This window comes from Peromyscus californicus, unplaced genomic scaffold (genome assembly GCF_007827085.1).
Source record: "Peromyscus californicus insignis strain IS unplaced genomic scaffold, ASM782708v3 Scaffold_10__1_contigs__length_136768540, whole genome shotgun sequence".
NCBI classification, from domain to species: domain Eukaryota; kingdom Metazoa; phylum Chordata; class Mammalia; order Rodentia; family Cricetidae; genus Peromyscus; species Peromyscus californicus.
In genome coordinates, this window is record NW_026294391.1 from 40,535,270 (window position 1) to 40,557,120 (window position 21,851).

The following is a 21,851-nucleotide window of genomic DNA, read 5'->3' on the forward strand; positions in this document are numbered from 1 at the left end:
TATATAAGGTTAGATTATTAAATCAAACTCATTACAAACTGATTGAGAATTAAAACTTTCCTCCAAACTCAAAAATAAATTATTAGTAAAGCATATTAATGATCCTCATGTGATCCATAAAGCAATAGATAATCTTTTCTTTCCATCATTCTGTCACTATGAGCAAATAGATTTATCATAAATGTCCTCTCATTTGAATAGATATCTTCTTTGTTTTGTTTTGTTTTCCAAGACAAGGTTTCTCTGTAACAACCCTGTCTATGTAAGGATTTGCATTTAATTATGTAAATATGTGTTTCATCTGTTTCATCTTGCCTGCCTAAGGTACCTGATTGGTCTAATAAAAAGCTAAATGGCCAATAGCTAGGCAGGAGAAAGGATAGGCAGGGCTGGCAAGAAGACAGAAAAAATAGGAGGAGAAATCTAGGCTCTGAAGGAGAGGAAACAAGGAAAGAGGGAGAGAGAAGAAGATGACAGAAGTGAGATACCCAGCCACCCAGCAAGCCACAGAGTAAGAAGGAAAGAAAGACATTTAGAATAAAGAAAGGTAAAAAGCTCAGAGGCAAAATATAGAAGAACAGAAACAGGATAATTTAAATTAAGTTACAAAAGCTTGCTAGAAATAAGTTAAACTAAGGCTGGGCATTTTAAATAAGTCTCTGTGTCTTTATTTGGGAGCTGGGTGGAGGCCCCCCAAAAGAGAAAAAGCCAACTACATTTGGAGCCAAACATGGGGCCTATATTTCCATGTAGGGCCCAAGAAAGCTGAAAAAAAAAGAAAAAAATATTATTCCTTTAAAAAGCTCTGCCATACAGCAGAGCACATAAATAGCCAGCATGTTAAGTAGAAAGAAAAAGATATGTAAAAATGCACATAAATTCCAGTGCTGGGATGAATGAATGCAGTTCCTGGTTTAAAAAATGTAGTTCTTGGCTAGGCCCACAGAGTGTACAGCTTGTCTTTCATGGACCAGAGTAGGTTGGAGCCAGACAGCTACCAGCCAGCAAATATGAGAACCAGTGAAAGTAAGATACACAGAATGAAAAGGTAAAAATCCCCAAGGCAAAATGTAGATAAAGAGAAACAGATTGAAATAAGAGCTAAGATAAGACTGAACGTTCATAACTAGTATTAAGTCTCTGTGTCATGATTTGGGAGCTGATTGGTGTCCCAAAAGAAAAAGCCCAGTACAGCAGACATATCATTCCAATAAACTTTTAATCACCCAATAAAATGAGTGACAGAAAATGGCATCCATAGTGCTTCTTTTTGACATTTAGTCCCTTGCAGTATGTTGAAATTCTTTCAAAATTTTTGTTTTCTGCTGAATTCATAGGGGATTTAAAGGGAAGCTGTAGAATTGGGAGTCTTGAATATTGCTGAATATTTCTAATAATATGCTTCACATAGCATGTAATTTATGGTTCTTACATCATAATGCCAAGAATGGGGAACTAAATTGTGGACAACATATCAGCATTTAATGTCTCCTTCAAGTTACTGATATATAGGTATTGAATTGGTTGGACTAGGGACTTTGAATATGAAAGAGGCAGGAGATGGAGTAATTAAATTGTGTAATCTAAGAGCAGCTCATGGTACAATTTTTGTATGGAGAAATGAAAATATTTAGCTTCAATTATTTTCTTATGGTGATCCTATAGCACTGATTTTTGAAGTAAATTGTTTGAGTATGAAGTTCTATGCAATTCTTTAATGTCTAAAATGAAGTAAACAACTGTGACAAGTATACTACACCTTATATCTAAATTATCATCATAGGTTATAATGGATTGAGGTTTACTGTGAAATCAATAATTATTAAGACCCATACCCATTTATTAAATGGTTACCTTGTATCAGACAATATATAAATTATTTACCATGCATTACTTCATCTAATCTTTATTGAAACTCTGTTAATCTGTTCCACAAATAGCTTAGTAATCAAAGATGGCAGTGACTTATCCAATATAATATAGAGGAGAAGTGCATAATACCCATGGTCTATGAAATGATACCTGTTTATAGTAATACCAACTTGATATTCAGATACTCTTGTATACTGATTTCTTCTGCAATTTAATATTTCACTTATTTTAAATTCATATATTCATTTTCAAAGAGGAAATAGAAATTTTAAAATGAATTCATATTCTGCCTCTTATTGCCTTTCTTTTTCTGCTTCCATAATGATCACTTTCGCTTTGGAAGGAAATTTAGTGATACAGATGTCCCATATGTGTAGTGGTATTTGCTTTGCCCATGACCTTGGGCTATACATCCCAAAGGAGGTGATGCTTCCTGCCATTGTATGTGACCTCTTATAGGGGATTGGAGAAGGGTCACATTCCCTTCTCCCTGCTCCTGCTTGCCATGTGGATTTGTGCCTGGCTAGCTCAATCAGTAGAGCATGAGACTTAATCTCAGGGTCCTGGGTTTGTGCCCCATGTTGGGTGCCAATATTTACAATCAATCCACCCTACAAGTTGTAAGAAAAAATGGACAAACAAGGGTTAGGGCGGGGTTCTGTTTTCTGTCTTTACAGAATAGAAATGCCCATCTCCCAGAAATCATAAGGCCTTGGATACCCAGATGTATACAACAGAAGGAAAGAACCTATTGGTACCAAAATACTCTACAGTGTAATATATCACTGCATAACATCAATATCTCTTTAACTCTAGAATAGTTGTGGTCCCAATTCAATTATTAATCAAGCCAGCTTTAGAGTTGGAATGTGACTCTCTCCTTCTCTAAACCCCAGCATGTTGCTAAAAGAAAAAAAGGTTAAGAGATTCTGTCTCATTTCCAAAGAGCCAACTGGTGTGAGACAGAAGAAAACCAATAATTTAAGGACCATGGTCATCCAGACTCTATTTCTTTCTATGCTTTTCCTTGTCTTTGAAACTTCTTTCCCTATTCAGTATAAATCAAAATCTTTCCATCTTGATATTGAAAGTGTTCAAGTTTTTCCACAGCAAAAAATAAGTCTTTTCCAACAACAATCTCTAAAATCTCCAAAAGGAAGATGGGGCCGCACAATAATGATTCTACCCAGTCCATAATGATGCCTTGGTATTCATAAACATTACTCAATGATCAAACTTGGACTGAAAACTCTCCAAAGTAGTCCCAACATAAGATGGTCCATCATACTACACTTGTAGCCAGAATCTCAGACAACCTTATCCATTACTCTGAGACTGGCTGCAGAATCTACAGTTCATCCAACTGAAACCTATCTATCTGAGCTTTCTTACAGAACCCCACAGAGATACCATCACTTCATGAACAGCAGGAACCAACTCTAAGAAAACAATGCCCCTTTTCCCAAAGGTGTCATGTTTCTTGGGGTTATAGGGTTGGGTGTGGAAGAAAATATTGGACTCAATATTCTCCTTAAGAAAAGAAAAAGGGGCGGGGCCGAAATAGCTCAGTTGGGAGAGCGTTAGACTGAAGAAAAGAAAAAGGGGAATGGATAGATATAGGATATGAAGATAGATTATTGTATATACTAGCAAACTAATTTAATAAATATTAGCCTTAGATAAATTGTACTATTATGGATTCTTATATATTGATACAAATATAAACTATTTTTATATTCTTATTTAAGATAATTTGTATATTGATACAAATATAGAACTATATTTGTTGTAATGTATATCTGTTTCTACTCTTATTTGAAATGTTTGTATATTGATACAAATGTAAAATTATATTTGTCATACTGTATGTAAGTTCTACATCTGTTTAGGATATTTTGTATATAGATACATATTTAGTATTATTGTCATATTGCACTGTACATTCCTAACTCTGCTTTAGCTACTTTGTGTATTGTCACAATATTGAGGTCATTTTCCTTCTACTGTACTTTTGCTTACAGACTGTTTAACTTGTACACATGAAGCCTTAGTCCTTAGGTTATTTAGGTAGATAAGACTTATAGATTTACAGTCACCTATGCTTGTCATCTCTATAGTTATGTTAGCTAGGTTGTCCAGATTTACAGATATATAGGTCAGATAGACAGGTAATATTCAAACACTTCATAGACCTAGAGAATATGGCATTTAAATGCTTGGATAACTTAAAATTCTATTGACATGAGACACGATTGCTTCTAGCAGCACCAATCTGATCCCAAGAGAATGTTGGGCTTCTAAGACACTTATGTTTGGAAGTTTGTCTTCTTCCTGGCACATAATGGCCTGCTTGGCAAAGAACTGCCTGTACCTTGACTGTTGACAGTAAAATGCTGTCCTTTCTTGATTAGTGGGACACTAGGAAAAGCGACTTCTGAACTCTGCCAAGACAGGGTAAGATTGTCTTTCAAAATTCCTGCTTCTGAAATGGTCTGTCAGATACTGGAGGCCTGCAGCCAATTGGAATGAACCAATGATTCTGAGAAACCTTAGGTGACTGTTTAGGATGCCAGCTATGTCTGTCTACTCTCACAGGACTCCTGAAAGTTGTTTGCATCCTTCTCCCATTTCTCAAGTATTATTATATTCTTTCTCAGGTCTTTGATGGGATTGAAGACTAATAGTTACAGTTACAATCTTCTCATATCTTAGCTAGAACATATTAGTACTAGAGTCAGAATCTTCAAGATAGGACAGCTATTGTAACCTCAGTAATTTGCCATTTACCCATGTTCTGGACATTTCTGGACATTTAGCTTGTCTTTCTTGTTTGATGTTATTCTTGTTGGCTGTAGTTCCATTTGGTTTATGTTATTACCCTTTGTTTTTCCTGGATGACACTTGATAATCATTCTTACTGTATATAGTTTACATTAAGATTAGAACCTTCTTATTTAGACAAAAAGGGGAAATGTAGTTGTACTTGCTCCTCCCATAACCTTGGGCTATACAGCCCAAAGGAGGCAGTTCTTCCTGCTTTTGTACATTACCTCTTTTAAGGGGTTGGAGAAGGGTCACATGCTTTTCTCCCTGCTCCTGCTTGTGAGGTAGATTCTCTACTGTTCAAATCAAAAGACAACTTCTGTTGTCTGCTCCATTCTGTAATTGTGAGTGTATTTCCTCAACTTATATCTTACTAAATTCTGTTACCTATTTAATAGACTCACATGGGTTGATCATAATACATATGTGACTTAACATTCCACAGACATATGTTCTTTGCACTTTGACCAGTTGTATGTTTCTGGATTAAGTGGCATGCACTACAAAAAGAAACATCTCTAATATGATATAAGAGCTGTACTAATATATGGGTATAGAGAGAGGAATTCTGAGTGCAGTTTGATACTATATGCATTTAGCAAAATAATAGCACTATGTTTAGCCCTGGGACCTACTAACTACTCATCCATGGGTTCTTTGCAAGATGTACACAGCAAGGAATGTATGTCTTGTAGAGTGGGTCTAAACTCCCAACAGAAAGTAGCTCATTGACCACTGCATCATGGACATGTCTTGCCATACTAGTCATTATTGTAGTTTACAAGGTTCACAACTGGATAAGAAAGTTATTTTCAAAAAAAAAATGCATTACACCTTCTGGTACTATAAAAGCTATCCAGCTGGGAGGAGCCATTCTAGTTATCACCAACTTGAATTCTCCATGTATTCAGTCCAAAGCATGTGGTGTCTTCAGCACTAAGATCTTAATATCAAGTTTCGTTTAGATACTGAACAATGATAATGGCCTACATTTTTTAGGAGTCACCACTTACCAATAACTGGAGAAGAGCTATGCCACACCTGGCACTGGGCCTTTTTGATAAACAATGGGTTTTGGTAGGAGCAATATCCTCATCAATATCCTTGTAGTGCAATTCTAAGAAAGAGCCCATTGACATGCAAGAAGAAGGATATTAATGGAAGGCAAGTAGTAAAACACTGTTGATATGAAGGGGAAAGGAGGAATAAAAGGGATGGGGGCTTAAGATGGAAGAGAGATGGAAAGATAGGGCAGATGAAGGGAACAAAGTGATAACTAACACTAAGGATGTTTAAAAAGCCACACGGAAACCTCTGCTTTATAAACATCCTAATTACATGCATATAAATAGAATATATGTGTGTGCACATGTGCATGCAAATGCATCTGAGTGACTACAGAAGCCAGAAGAGAGCATTGGGTCCCCGGGATTAGGATTACATATGACTGTGATTGCCTGACTGCTATTAGAGTGCTGGGAAGAAAATGTTTGTCATGTGCAAGACCAGCAGGTACTTTTAACCACTGAGCATTCTCTTTAGCACAGAGCCTGGCATTTTAAAGATAAAGGATCCTGAGTATTTATTCTTTCATGCTTGAATGGACTGGGAAATTTTCTAATTATGTGAGATTATTCAGAGACTATTAGAAGAACCTATAAATAGTGGCAATTTTAAATTTCCTGTGGTTATGTAAACTTTTGTAAAATAAATTTGAAAATATACTTTGCAAATAAACGAGACATGCATTTTTATGAACATAGCATACAAAAAGACAAATGAATTAAATTGCTTCTGACAAAAAGTAAATCTTAGAAATGTTGAACAATGTATGAAATTTACTTTCTGTTTCTAAAAATAGAAAATATATATAAAACTCTCCCAATTGTATTAATTTGAAAATGTTTTACTTTATTATTCAAATATTTGAATTATAAATTATAGTCTTTGGATTAACTATTTTAATACATTTGCAACATTTTTGTCATAATAAATATTTTTACTTTTATATGACTTTAAAAGAAAATTTGTTATTCAACTAGCTAAAAATGAAATTTTGCATCTTAAAAAATCTCTCATTGTGGATTAATTGTATGTTTTTATATTTTTCATATATTTTGATATTTTTGTCTTCTAAAAAGATAAAATTTGACATATATATCAAATGACATAATATAATTTTCAATAGCATATCCATTTGAAAAAAAAGTCAAATGGAACTAACCTTTACTCAGTATCATCATACCTTTTTGTCAGGACTGCCATCTCTACAATAATGACACAGAGACTTATTATTAATTGTAAATGCTCAGCCATAGCTTAGGCTTGTTACTTAAACTTAGCTCTTACAACTTGAACTAACCCATTTCTAGGATTCTATTTATTGCCATGTGGCTTGTGGCTTTACCGGTCCTCCAGCATGTCTTGCACCCTCTGCTTCTCCTGGCGATCCTGCCTTTCTTCTTCCCAGAATTCTCTGTGCCTGGCTGTACCACCTGTACCTGCTGTCTAGCTAATGGCTGTTTAGCTTTTAATTAAACCAATCAGAAGGCACACTGGCAAAAACACATCTTCACTGGGTACAAAAAGATTATTCCACAACTCAAAGCTTTCCTAAAGCAGGAATCATCTTAATACATTATTTAAATTAATTAGTTTGAGATATTTAAAATTTGGAAGGCATCCCATTTTGATCTTTATTTTAAATAATTTACAAAGAGGAAGCATCATCTCTTATTTCAAATAAAGACATGAAAGAGTTAAAGACATTGGTCTAGGTAGAGCAATACAATAAGCCACACTGAAAATGTGCAATCCTTGTTGTTAAAAGGAAATTCACTCAATGAGTTCTTACACATTAGTATAATGAATCTCAGAAAATTACTAGAAAAATAATAATAATTTAAAAACATTCATTGTTGGTCGGGCGGTGGTGGCACATGCCTTTAATCCCAGCACTCTGGAGGCAGAGCCAGGTGGATCTCTGTGAGTCTGAGAACAATCTGGTCTACAGGGTGAGATCCAGGACAGACACCAAAACTACACAGAAAAACCCTGTCTCGAAAAAAAAATTTCATTGTCCAAAAGGATTATGTAGAACGTACTTGCCAAGAAACAAAGATCTTTTAGTTCATAAGTGATACAGTTCTGAATGTTTATTTTAATGTATAGTAGAACTCAGTATACTTTTAAACATTTTTCTGAAGTGTAATTCATATGTCATAAAATTCAATAGCTTCGTATGTGCAATTTAACACTTTTAGTAAATTTATCAAGTTGTGTAACCATAGCTCAAATAAAATTTTCTAGTACTTCCAACACTACATCAAGATTCATTATATTCATTTAAAGATAGAGTGTATTTCTACCTTCAGATCTAGGAAACCACTAGTCAAAATTCAATCTCTCTATATTTTTGGATTTTGTTTTTTATCTTCCAGATATTTTCATAAAGAGACTAATGAAGGACAGACTGATCTCAAACTTTTATATAGTACACAAAGACCCTAAACTTCTAAATCACTTGCCTCAACCTCCCTTATGATAGGATTAAAGGTATACACCACCACACACATTGGGTTGTCTTTTCCAGCCATGATAGGAAGGCTTCTGCCTTGTCTTATTGTATCCTATTTTGCCATATTTGTCTGTCTTCCTTGGAGGCCTGCTCTTTTCCGAAAAGGAAACAGAAAGGGAGTGTATCTGAGGAGGAGGTGAAATGGGGGGGGGAGTGCTGAGAGGAGTGGAGTTTATATGCTGCTGGAGATCTAACTCAGGACTCCCTGCATGCCAGGCAATGCACTCTACTACTAATGAGTTGCATATTAAAACACATTGGAGAGATTTAAATATGTCATTGTAGATGGAGTAAAAATATGTGGCTATTTATTTCTACGTTATTTTGTTTCACTTGATATTTCCAAGTTTTATTCACATTGTAACAATTATCATGAATATCTAATTATTTTTATTGCTAAATAGTCTTATTATATGATATTCTTCAGTTTGCTTTTTTGAGTTTTTCATGTTCCTGTTCATCATGAAGGATGCTGCTATGACTTCAATTAAATAGATTTGTCTATTATAGTGGTGACTATAAGTAGAAGGTGAGCATCATTATTTGTGATTTTCCCTCATTAAGGAGGGAATAAGTATGTTTAGAGGCATTAAAGGTGTATAAACTATGGGTAGGGTAGTGTCAATGGAAGCAAAATCCTATTTGGTTAATAGTAGTTAGTGAACTGTTCTCTCCTCTGGGTACAGAATAATTCTCCATATATTTCTTTAAATAGTGGGTACTTACTCTTTGTTAAGTATTAGCCTAATAAATTATCATGAGATAAAAATAAATTATGGTGAGAAAAGAAAAGTAGGAGGAAATTATCAAACCAACAATCAACAAAATGATAGTCTGGGTTCTCAGGATAATAATCAAAAGAAATACCTGAAAAATGCTCCATTTCACCTGAAGGACACTTGTTCAACTATGTCCATTGCAGCTATTCATAATAGCTAGAACCTGGAAACAACCTAGATATCCCTCAACTGAGGAATGGGTAAAAATAATGCTACATTTACATTATGTTTACCCTATCGCTTTACCTTACCTATCTGGATCTGTGGATTGTAGCTTGATTATCATTTACTTAACAGATAATATTTACTTGTAAGTAAATATATACTGTTAAAGAAATGATTTTTTCTGCTTAATTTTCTTTAAAACAAAAAAATCCAAGCCTGTCAGCAATTCATCCTTGTAAGAATATCTATTTTTAATTGAAAATAGATTTTTCTCTCATAAAATACATCCCTACAACAGTTTCCTTTCCATCCTACTCCTCTCAACGCCCCTTCTCCCGCCTCATTTCACCTCTTCCCCCAATACACTCCCTTTCTGTTTCCTTTTTGGAAAAGAGCAGGCCTCCAAGAAAGACAGACAAATATGGAAAAATATGATGCAATAAGACAAGGCAGAAGCTGGAAAAGACAACCCAATAAGAAGAGAAAGGTTGCAAGAGTGTTCGGATTATCTCATTCCAGATGATTTTTTTTCTAGTTGCATCCATTTGCCTACAAATTTCATGATGTCATTTTTTAACAGCTGAGTAATACTCCATTGTATAAATGTACCATGTTATAGATGTCAGAGAACCCAGACTATCATTTTGTTGATTGTTGGTTTGATAATCTCTGCCTACATTTTATTTCATCATAACTTAATAGGCTGATACTTAACAAAGAGTAAGTACCCAGTATTTAAAGAAAGATAGGCTGGATTGAGGGGCACATAGGGACATCTCCCTGGGGAAGGGAAGTAGAATAGATTTTATAGGTAGACTGGGGGCAGGTGAAGACTGAAGCTGGAGAGATCAGGTGGAGGAGGAAGGGATGGAGGGAGATAGTGTACAGAGAGACAGCTAGAACTGGGAGGCATTTGGGATACAGTGTGGAAACATAGTGTAGTAGAAACTCCCTGGATGCTATGAGGGTGATGTTAGTGAGGACTCCTAGTAATGGACAAGACTGAGTTTTAACTGGCCATCTTTTGTAGCCTGACAAGGCTTCCAGTGGTAGTCCAAGGTTGTATTATGTTGAGTTGTTGCCCAAGATGATCCTGCTGAGATCTGTAAACATCCAAGCCTGATGCTAGGATGGAGGGTCCCTCTCTGAAACTGACCCACTTCAGACAACATCCACACGTTTCCTTGAAGTCAGAAAGGTTGAGCTGGTGCCTGTGTGGAGACTTCACCCCTGCATCCTAGTCTCTTTAGGGCAAGAAGGTACTCTGCAGGCTATGGAAAAAGAAACCTGGCCACTAATGCAGCCTCAGAAACCCCAAAATGTGATCTGTCTTGCCTGAAAGTTGTGCTGGGACAATAGTGGCATAGAACTTATGGGAGTGCACAACCAATGTTTTGTTTAACTTGAGACCCACACCATGAGAGGAAGTCCATGACTTAAACTACTTGAATGGCCAGAAACTGGTGACTGGATAGTCCATAGACCTAAGGTAGAACCAAACAGAACTGGAACGAAAAAGAAATATTCCTAATGATATTATACTATATTCGTATGTTGGTACCTTGTCCATTGGTCATCAGAGAGGCTTCCTCCAGCAGCAATTGGGAGTAGGTGCAGAGACCCACAGCCAGACATTATGCAGAGAGAGAGAAAGTCTAAATTGGAGGTCTCCATTGGATCCTTCTCCTCAGAGATGAGGAATCTCATAGAAGGGAAGGAGGCAAGATTGTAAGAGTCAGAGGAAATGTAGGATACCAGGACAACATGGCCTACTGAGTCAATTAAGCAGGACTCATATGGGTTCACAGAGACTGAAGCAGCACACAAGGGGTCCATATGGGAACAGGCAGGTCCTCTTCATATATATTATGGCTGTTAGCTTGCTGATTTTGTGGGACTCTTAACAGTGAGAGTGGGTGTATCTCTGACTCATTGAATGCTCTTGGGCCCCTTTACCTCTTATTGGGTTGTCTGTTCCAGGCTTGATAGGAAGGCTTCTGCCTTATCTTATTGTATCTTATTTTGCCATGTATGTCTGTCTTTCTTGGAGGCGTGATCATTCCTGAAGAGGAAACAGAAAGGTAGTGTATTTGGGGAGAAGGTGAAATGGAGGGAGGGGCTGAGAGAAGTGGACATAAAGGAAACTGTTGTCAGGATGTATTTTATGAAAGAAAAAAGTCTATTTTCAATTTAAAAAAAGATATTCTTAAAAGGATGAATTGCTGACAGGCTTGGGTTTTGTTATTTGCTTTTTTTGTTTTTAAGAAAATTTAGCAGAAAAAAAAACTCATATCCTGCTTACATGATATGAGCTCGTGAAAACTTTCTCCCCCTTTGGAAAAATATGCATGTTATTTGTAATCTGGATTTCTATCTGAGATACTCTAGAGAGGTACTTTTACAGGAATGGTTAATGTGGTTCCTGTAACGTGGTTGTCAATTCTGTTACTTACAATAAAGCAATTCCAAGATGTGCTTTAATGCTTATTTAATCAAATTATCAAGTAGGTTTTGTTACCTTGTAGGTTTTAAATATGACTCATCTTCCTAATATAAAAAAAAGCTAAGTGGCTATCCCAATAATAGAAAGTGATAATGTATTTTATTGATAATTTGATTTTCAGATGATTCATTAAATTCTTCTGGTTACTTTGTAGCTAAGCAACAAGGCCTATAGAAAGATAATTGATTTACTGAAGAGACAGAAATGTGAAAGCCAGATATGCCACTTATTGTATTCTGAAATTATATTGAACTTTGTTGAGGAGTCTCCCACAAAAAGTGTTTCTTATAACACTAGATCCATTAAATGTCCATGAAAAATAAAGTCTTTGGCTACTTATGTTTTTAGCAATACTGTATATTCTTTTCCTGCTAATGGAAATTTACTGTGCACTTTAAAGTTTCTGAGTAATACTTCTGGGAGGAGTCACAGTAAACTGGTTTTATATACCCAGTATGTTTAGAGCTTGTTTTTACAATAGGAATTATCTACCCATCCATCTTACTGACACAGTAATCTACGAAACATCCATAGTAAATGTTTGTTTTAGCTAAGAAATTATCAAACAAACATTATTAATGGATGCAATACAATTTAAATGTCACTCCCATATCTGTGACTAGAGACGTCTGGACATGACTAGAATGGAAATAGAAGAATTATATCCCCTCTCACTTTCAGTTAAACAAGGAATGGAGTCCAAGGAAGTCTGGTCTCTTATATGGCCATTGCTGAGCTCAGTAAGCAAAACACTTTTTATTTTATAGAATAACCAAATTTGTATTTATCCATTAAGGAAGAAATTCTCTACCACACAAAGATGCAACTAAGAAAGAGAACTACAGACCAATCTCCCTCATGAACATTGATACAAATAGTCAATAAAATACTGGCAAATCGAATCCAAAAACACAAAAAAATCATCCACCATGATCAAGTAGGCTTCATCCCAGAGATGCAGGGATAGTCCAACATACAAAAATCTGTCAATATAATCCACCATATAAACAAACTGAAAGAAAAAAAAAACACGATCATCTCATTAGATGCTGAAAAAGCTTTTGGCAAAATCCAACGCCCTGTCATGATAAAAGTCTTAGAGAGAACAGAGATACAAGGAACATATCAAAATGTGATAAAAGCAATACACAGCAAGCCAACAGCCAACATCAAATTAAAGAGAGAAACTCAAAGCAAGTCCACTAAAATCAGGAACAAGACAAGGCTGTCCACTCTCCCCATATCTATTCAATATAGTACTTGAAGTTCTAGATAGAGCAATAAGACAACAAAAGGGGATCAAGGGGATACAAATTGTAAAGGAAGAAGTCAAGCTTTCCCTATTTGCAGATGACATGATAGTATAATAATTGACCCCAAAAATTGTGCCAGGCAACTCCTATAGCTGATAGGCACCCTCAGTAAGGTGGTAGGATATAAAATTAACTTTAAAAAATCAGTAGCCCTCCTATATACAAAGGATAAACAGGCTGAGAAAGAAATCAGAGAAACATCACCTTTTACAATAGCCACAAATGACATAAAATATCCTGGGGTAACTCTAACCAAACAAGTGAAAGACATGTATGACAAGAACTTTAAGTCTTTGAAGAAATAAATTGAAGAAGATATCAGAAAATGGAAAGATCTCCCATGCTCATGGACAGGTAGGATTAACACAGTAAAATGGCAATCTTACCAAAAGCAATCTACAGATTCATTGCAATCCCCATTAAAATCCCAACACAATTCTTCATAGACCTTGAAAGAACAATACTCAACTTCATATGGAAAAATTAAAAAACCCAAGATAGCCAGAATAATTCTATACAATAAAAAACTTCTGAAGGCATCACTATCCCTGACTTCAAGCTCTAATATAGAGCTGTAGTGATAAAAACAGCTTGGTATTGGCATAAAAACAGACATGTGGATCAATGGAATTGAATTGAAGACCCTGACATTAACGCATACACCCATGAACACCTGATTTTTTACAAAGAAGCCAAAACTGTACAATGGAAAAAAGAAAACTTCTTCAACAAATGATGCTGGCATAACTGGATGTCAACATGTAGAAGACTGCAAATAGATCCACATCTGTCGCCATGCACAAAACTCAAGTCCTAGTGGATCAAAGACCTCAACATAAAGAAAGTTGGAAGTAGCCTTGAATGCATTAGCACAGGAGACCACTTTCTAAATATAACACCAGTAGCACAGACACTGAGAGCAACAATTAATAAATTGGACCTCCTGAAACTGTTAAGTTTCTGTAAGGCAACTACACTGTAAATAAGACAAAATAACAGCCTACAGAATGGGAAAAGATCTTTACCAACCCCACACTGAACAGAGGGCTGATCTCCAAAATATATCAAGAACTCAAAAAACTAGACATCAAGAAACCAAATAATCCAATTTAAAAAATGAAGCACAGACCTAACCAGAGAATCCTCAACAGAAGAATTTAAAATGACTGAAAGACATTTAAGGAAATGCTCAGCATCCTTAGCCATCAGGGAAATGCAAATTAAAATGACTCTGAGATACCATATTACACGTGTCAGAATGGCTACTATAAAAAACACTGATAACAGCTTATGTTAGAGAGGATGTAGAGTAAGAGGAATACTGCTCCACTGCTGGTGGGAATGCAATCTTATATAGCCACTTTGGAAATCAATATGGTGGTTTCTCAGAAAAGTGGGTATCAAACTACTTCTAGACCCAGCAATGCCACTCTTGGTCATATACCCAAAAGATACCCAACCACACCACAAGGACATTTGCTCTATGTTAATAGCAGCCTTTTTTGTAATAGCCAGAACCTGGAAGCAGCCTAGATCCCCCTCAACCAAATAATGGATAAAGAAAATATAGTACATTTACACAATGGAAGATTACTCAGTGGTAATAATCACATCATGAAATTTGTAGGCAAATGGGTGGAACTAGAAAAAAAAATCATCCTGAGTGAGGTAACCCAGATCCAGAAAGACAAACATGCTATGTACTCACCCATAAGTGAATATTAGATGCAAAGCATAGGATAACCAGGCTATAGAGAAGTTAGGTAAAAAGAGGATCCTGAGAGAGACATGCATGGATTGGCCCGGGTAGGGGAAGTGGTTAAAATCTCCTGGGTAAACTGAGAAGGGGAAGTAGAGGGGAGTATATGGGGGTGGGAACAGAAGGGTTCAAGATGGCTAAGTTGGGGGAAAGACAGAGAGGGAGAGGAATGAAAGAGATATCTTGACAGAGTGAGCCATTATGAGGTTGGGTAGAAACCTGGTGCTAGGGAAATCCCCAGGAACCCACAAGGATTTCCCCAGCTAAGACTGCTAGCAGTGGTGGAGAGGGTGCCTGAACTGGCCTTCCCCTGCAGTCAGATTGGTGACTACCCTAATTGTCATCATAGAACCTACATCCTGTATCTGATAGAAGCAGATGCAGAGACCCACAGCAAAGCACTTGGCCAAGTTCCTGGAGTTCAGTTGAATAGAGGGAGGAGGCATTATAGGAGCAAGAGGGGATAAGATCATGATGGGCAAAACCACAGAGACAGCTGATCTGAGCTAGTGGGAGTTCACAGACTCTGGACTGAAAACTAGGGAGCCTTCATGGGACCGAACTAGGCCCTATGAATGTGGGTAACAGTTGTGTGGTTTGATCTGTTTGTAGGGACCCTGACAATTGGACCAGAACTTATCCTGGGTACATGAACTGGCTTTTTAGAGCCCATTCCTTGATGCAGGAGGGACGGGCTTGGTCCTGACCCAACTTGGTATGCCAGCTTGTATTGACTACCCAAGAAAGGCTTTACCCCCTATGAGGAGTGGGTGGGGGGTAGGGTGGGAAGAGGAAGGGGGAGTGGGACAAGGGGAGGGAGGGGGTATAATGGTTGGTATGTAAAATGAAAAAAATTCTTAAATAAAAAAAAGAATACTAATACTAGCGCTTAAGATTTAGTCAATGTATATATGGGTTTTTGAACCATGGTTTCTCTGAGTAACAGCCCTGGCTGTTCTGGACCTCACATTGTAGACCAGGCTGTCCTTGAACTCACAGAGATCCACCGGCCTCTGCCTCCTGAGTGCTGGGATTAAAGGCATACATCTCCATGCATGGCTGGTTTTTAATGTTTTATTCTTCGTGAATTTCACACAATGCATTTTGATCATATTTACCCTTGCCCCAAATCTTTCAAGTTCTACCTCCCTTCCCTACCCACCTTTGTGTCTTCATTTTATTTATATGCCCAGGGAGTCCAGTTTGTGGTACCATATACTCTTGGATGCATGGCCTTCACTGGAGCATGGTTAATAGACAGGTCTTCACTGTTAAAGAAAACTGACTCTTCCTCCTACAGCAAGCATCAATTGCCAATAGTGCCTCAGGACTTCATGTCTGACACCACTGCCCATATTGGGATTTTATCTGGCATTAACTTCTGCATTCCGGTGTATGCTGTCACAGCTGCTTTGAGTTCATGTTCCCAATTGCCCTCTTCTGCCCAGAAAACATTATTTCCTAGTAGACCTCCACCACATCTTGTTGGGATAATTTTTTTGTACACTGTGAAGATGTGTCTCTGTTTTTCTTCACCTGCCTAAAGCATCTTCTGACTGGTTTAATAAATGCTGAATGGACAATAGCTAGGAAGGAGAGGATAGGCAGTACTTCTGGGCAGAGATAGGAACTCTGGGAGAGAATCTGAGTGGTAGGAGATTCACCAGCAAAGAAGCAGAGGAAGTAGGACACACAGTATTGAGGAGAGGTAGCAAGCCATGTGGCAGAACGTAGATTAATATAAATGTATTAATTTAAGTTTTAAGAGGTAGGTGGGAACAAGCCTAAGCTAAGGCCAAGCTTTCATACTTAATAAGACATCTCTATGTCATTATTCAGGAGTGACCCATCCAAAGACAGACCTGCTGCAACATCTGGCTCTTGTGTTCTTTCCACCCCAACTTCTGCAATGATATTTGAAATGTAGGAGAAAAGGATAGAATATGCATACCCCATTTAGTGTTGAGCAAGCTACAGTATCTTATTTTTGGCAACTTGATCAGTTGTGGGCCTCTATGTTAATGGATGCCAAATGCAAAAGAAATGTATCTGTTTAAGTTAACTGTAGATGTAATTCTGAACAGTCTTATTAAATAAGAAACACAGAGCCAAATGCAGAGTTAAAAGCCCAAGGGGTCAGAGCACTAGCGAATAGCCTGTAGCTTATCAGCCTCTGCCATCCTTCCCCTGAGAAAGAGACCTATTTCCTGTGTGTCTATATTTTTATTGACTTTCTGTTCTGCCTTCTCATTGGTTGTAAACCCAACCACTTGACCTCCTCATCACTGCCTGTCTATACAGACCTTCAGGTCTCTACGGTTGGTATTGAGATTAAAGGCGTGTGTCTCCATGCTGGCTGTGTCCTTGAACACACAGAGATTCTGCCTGTCATGTGATTGGGATTAAGGGCGTGTGCTACCAATGCCAGACTTCTGCTAAATGGCTTGCTATTAGCTCTGACCCCCAGGCAACTTTATTTATTAACATACAAATGAAATCACATTTGCACAAATATCACCATATTTACCCTTTCTATTCTAATAAAAAGAAAAAAGTTGTAACTAATATAAGAAAAACTATAGACAATAAGTACAATAACTGTATACAATATATACAAGCAATAAATACCTAAATAATGTCTAGTCCATTTGCATTTGACAAACTCAGAGAAAATAATTCCATTATCTATCCTATTTTGGTAAGTTCAAAATTACCTGATTCACTTTCTATCCTAACTTACATTACTGACAGAACTATCTTATAATGTCTTTCAAATTTAAACACTTATACCTCTTTAGTGAGTTTCTTTTCTGAAATTCTTAACAAGGAAAACTATAACTATCTAATCTTTAATTATAACTATCTAATCTTCAACTCCCTTAGAGACCCAAGAAAGAAATAATATTACCTAAAACATTAAAAACATGAAGTGCATGCAAGCAGCTTCCAAAAAATTGTGAGTTGACAGAAGCAGCCAGCTGCCTGGACAGTCACCTGAGGTTTCTCCACAGCGTTGGGGCATCATCTTCTGCCTATAGGCTTAGTGTATCTGACAGACTCATTTGTGAAGTAGGATGTACACAAAGCCAACAGTTTGACCTCACATTTGGTGAGAGTAATCCATGTAACAGAAACACCTGAATTCCACTAGTGTCCTGTCATGATTCAGGATTTTAAATTCTGGAAATTGTTGTTGTTTTTTGAATTCAGTTGTCCATTCTTCTTGGCTTGTGTGTGTGGCTTCATCTCAGCATCCCGTTCTTCTCTGCATCCCTCTATTAAATGCCAATCTACCATTGAGAGGTTAGACTCTGTCAACTTAGTTACTCTTTCAAGAATAACTGTTCCAGCTGCTGTCCTACTGCTCATCAGAAGCCATTGGTCCACTGCCAATTCAGCTGCCTTCAAAGTAAGAGGTACTGTACCTTTTCCGGATTGTAAGGCCATTTCAGGGATGGTGCCATATTGTCCTGGCCTCAGAAGATGCCTTTTGTTAAAACCACAACCACACTTGTCTTGGCAAGAATCAGTAGTCCTTTGTTTCGTGTCCTGTCTGTCCATTTTGTCCTTTGTTGTTGTTGTTGTTGTTGTTTGGTTTTTCAAGACAAGGTTTCTTTGTGTAGCTTTGCACCTTTCCTGGAACTCGCTTTGGAGACCAGGCTGGCCTTGAACTCACAGAGATCTGCCTGCCTCTGCCTCCCGAGTGCTGGGATTAAAGGCATGCACCACCACCACCCGGCCATTTTGTCCTGTTTGTATGCAGTTGATTAAAGGATACTTTGTTGTCCGGTGGCTAACTTTTGCCACAATGAAAGTTAACTCCATATGCAGTTTCTTCTATGTCCATATTTTCTCTGAAGTAGATTGGTAATGGATAATTAAGAAATAGATTAATAATTAATCATCTATGATAATCATACTTGTAGCCATGTTAGTTACGTCTTCAAGGTATACATAGATATATTTCAGATAGATAGGTAATCTTCAAATACTTCAAAGACCTACAGAATATGGCATTTAAAATGTTTTAAAAATTTAGACTTTCTAGACAGTGAGACACGTCTGCTCCCAGCAGCACCAGCTTTACTTCAGAGAGGAGAATGGGCATCAAAGACACTCTATATAGAGTTTATCTTCACTTTGGCAAAAATAGCCATTTGGGCAAGAAACTGTTCTTGCCTGGACTGCTTGATCGACTGGACATGCAGGACCCATAGGAAGGTGACCACTGAACTTTGCAAAGCAAGATGGTCCTTCAGGTTCCTGCTTCGCAGAGGAAATTGCCAGACATTCTACAGGACACAGAGAAAAGTGACTGAGAGACTCTAGGCCTGTAGGCTGAAGACAGATGCCCCAACTTTACACAGAAACTTTGGATGATTGTCCAGGCTTCCAGCTGTCTCTGTCTACTCTTGCAAGACTCCCGAAAGTTGCTTGTATCCTTCTCCCATTTCTCATGTAATATTATATCCTTCTGAGGTCTTTGATGCAGTTGAAGACGAGATAGTTATAATTTCCTCAGTTATAATAAAAGATAAGTTAGATATGAAACCTTAGACTCACAAATATAGGATAGACAGGATATCTTCTTTAACATTGTAATTGTAATTCTTGCTTGATAATTGTTTTGTTATATGTAATTTTACTATGTTAAAGTTAAAATCTTCCTTTTTAAAAAAACAGAAAAGGGGAAGTGCTGTGGGGCCTGTATGCTGTGAATATATGTTGCTATGATTCATTGATAAATAAAATACTGATTGGCCAGTAGCCAGACAGGAAGTATAGACAGGACTAGCAGAGAGGAGAATTGGGAGAACAGGAAGGCAGAGAGAGGAGATGCCAGTCTGTCTTCCAGGGAGCAGCATGTAAAGGCAGCAGGTAAAGCCACAGAAGACATGGTGACATATAGATTAACAGAAATGGGTTAATTTGGGGCGGGAGAGATGGCTCAGAGGTTAAGAGCCCTGGCTGCTCTTCCAGAGGTCCTGAGTTCAGTTCCCAGCAACCACATGGTGGCTCACAAGCATCTGCTGGCATGCAAACAGAACACTGTGTGTATATAATAAAGAAATAAACTTAAAAAAAGGCTTTCTTAAAAAAAATTAAAAAAAAAAGAAATGGGTTAATTTAAGATAGAAGAACTAGATAACAAGAAACCTGCCATGGCCATACAGTTTGTAAGCAATATAAGTCTCTGTGTGTTTACTCGGTTGGGTCTGAGTGGCTGTGGGACTGGCAGGTGAGAGAGATTTGTCCTGACTGTGGGCCAGGCAGGAATGGAGAAAACTTCAGCTACAGTTAACCCTCATCTTAAGTGATGAGGTTTAAGCAATGAGTTAGTCTATGGACGTAACAATGTCATTAGGAGCTAATTTGTCCCCTTTGATTGAAAATAGATTCTTTTTTCATACAGTATATCCTATTGACACTTTCCTCTTCCCCTATCAGTTCATCCCCCACTTCTCTCTCATCCAGATCCCCTCCCTTTCTGTCACTCATTAGAAAAGGACAGGCCAATAAGAGAAAACAACAAAGCATAACTAGGGAACTAGATTGGAGGACTAGAACTAGAAGGAAGAGAGGGAAGATGAGGAAGAGCCAGAGGTAGAAGAACTAGTATCCTGTGGAGATCAGGAAGTATGAGCATGACCCAAATTTCTCCGTCTATGGACTCCATTACAACGTCCAGTGGGTAATATTGATGAAGATCGATATTTTTCATTACATCCAGATGGGAACCGTCTACAGAGCCCTCAGTGTGGTCCCTGATGAAGAAGTCATCAACATATACTAGGGATCCCACGTGCCCTTGGAGCAGATGACTGACTTTTATGGAAAGAATTCTCACAGGAACACCATGAAGCTGTTCATGGATATCTTCTCCCTGCCTGAGATGACCCTGCTGTCCTGTGTGAATGAGCACTTCCTAAAGAACAACATTGATTATGAGCCAGTGCACCTGTACAAAGATGTCAAGGACTCCATAAGGGATGTCCACATCAAAGGAATAATGTACAATTGAAGCGGGTATTGAGAAGTAAGTACATCTGTTATGCCGAGCAGATCCGTGCAGTGCTGGCTAAGCTTCTTGCCCCATGGCAAGAAGATGTTCCTCATCACCAAAAGCCCCAGCAGCTTTCTACACAAAGGGATGCAGTATATCATGGGGAAGGACTGGTGGGACCTGTTCGATGCCGTCATAGTTCTGGCCGAGAAACCGAACTTCTTCAATGATAAGTGGAGACCTTTCCAGAAGGTGAATGAGAAAGGTGTCTTACTCTGCGATAAAATCCACAAGCTTCAGAAAGGCCAGATCTACAAGCAGGGTAATTTGTATGAATTTTTGAAGCTCTATGGTTGGAGAAGCTCCAAAGTGCTGTATTTTGGTGACCACATATACAGTGACCTGGCAGATCTGACGCTGAAGCATGGAGCGATCATCCTTGAGCTGCGGTCCGACCACAGAATCATGAACATGGAGCAGTACATTCAGAACATGACCTGGCTGCAGACCTTGATTGGGCTCCTGAAGCAGATGCAGGTCCACAGAGATGCTGAGTCACAGCTGATTTTGCAGGATTGGAAAAAGGAGAGGAAGAAGATGAGAGAAATGACCAAAAGTTTCTTCAACGCCCAGTTCGAGAGCTTGTTCTGCACAGACCAGAACCCGACCTACTTCCTGAGGCGCCTGTCGAGGCTTGCTGACATCTAGATGGCCTTTCTGAGCTGCCTCCTGAACTATGACGTCCACCACACGTTCTACCCGAGGAGGACTCCCCTGCAGCGTGAGCTCCCTGCATGGTCAGATAGCCCCTCTGCCTTCAAAGCCCCACTGCCGCAGGAGGCTCAGGCCAAGTAATCTCTCTGTCTGAGGAAAAAGCCAGAAGCAGCCATGGCCTCACAGAAGGTCCAGTGGGCCTGAGAGTTGCTTTCCCAAAGAAAGATAACACCTTTTGTATTTTTTCTACCTTACTGCAAAGACTGTCCTGTCCAGGTAGAGACAGGAGCTGGCCGCCTGGGTTGTGTCCTCTACACACAGCATTGAAACACGGATGCCACC

The 21,851-nt window shown here is 38.1% G+C and overlaps 1 pseudogene; it reads left to right on the plus strand.

Annotated features, from left to right (window-relative positions):
• Positions 1 to 20,408: 20,408 nt before the first annotated feature.
• On the plus strand, positions 20,409 to 21,650 carry LOC128116526 (5'-nucleotidase domain-containing protein 3-like; annotated as a pseudogene).
• The last annotated feature ends 201 nt before the right edge of the window (positions 21,651 to 21,851 follow it).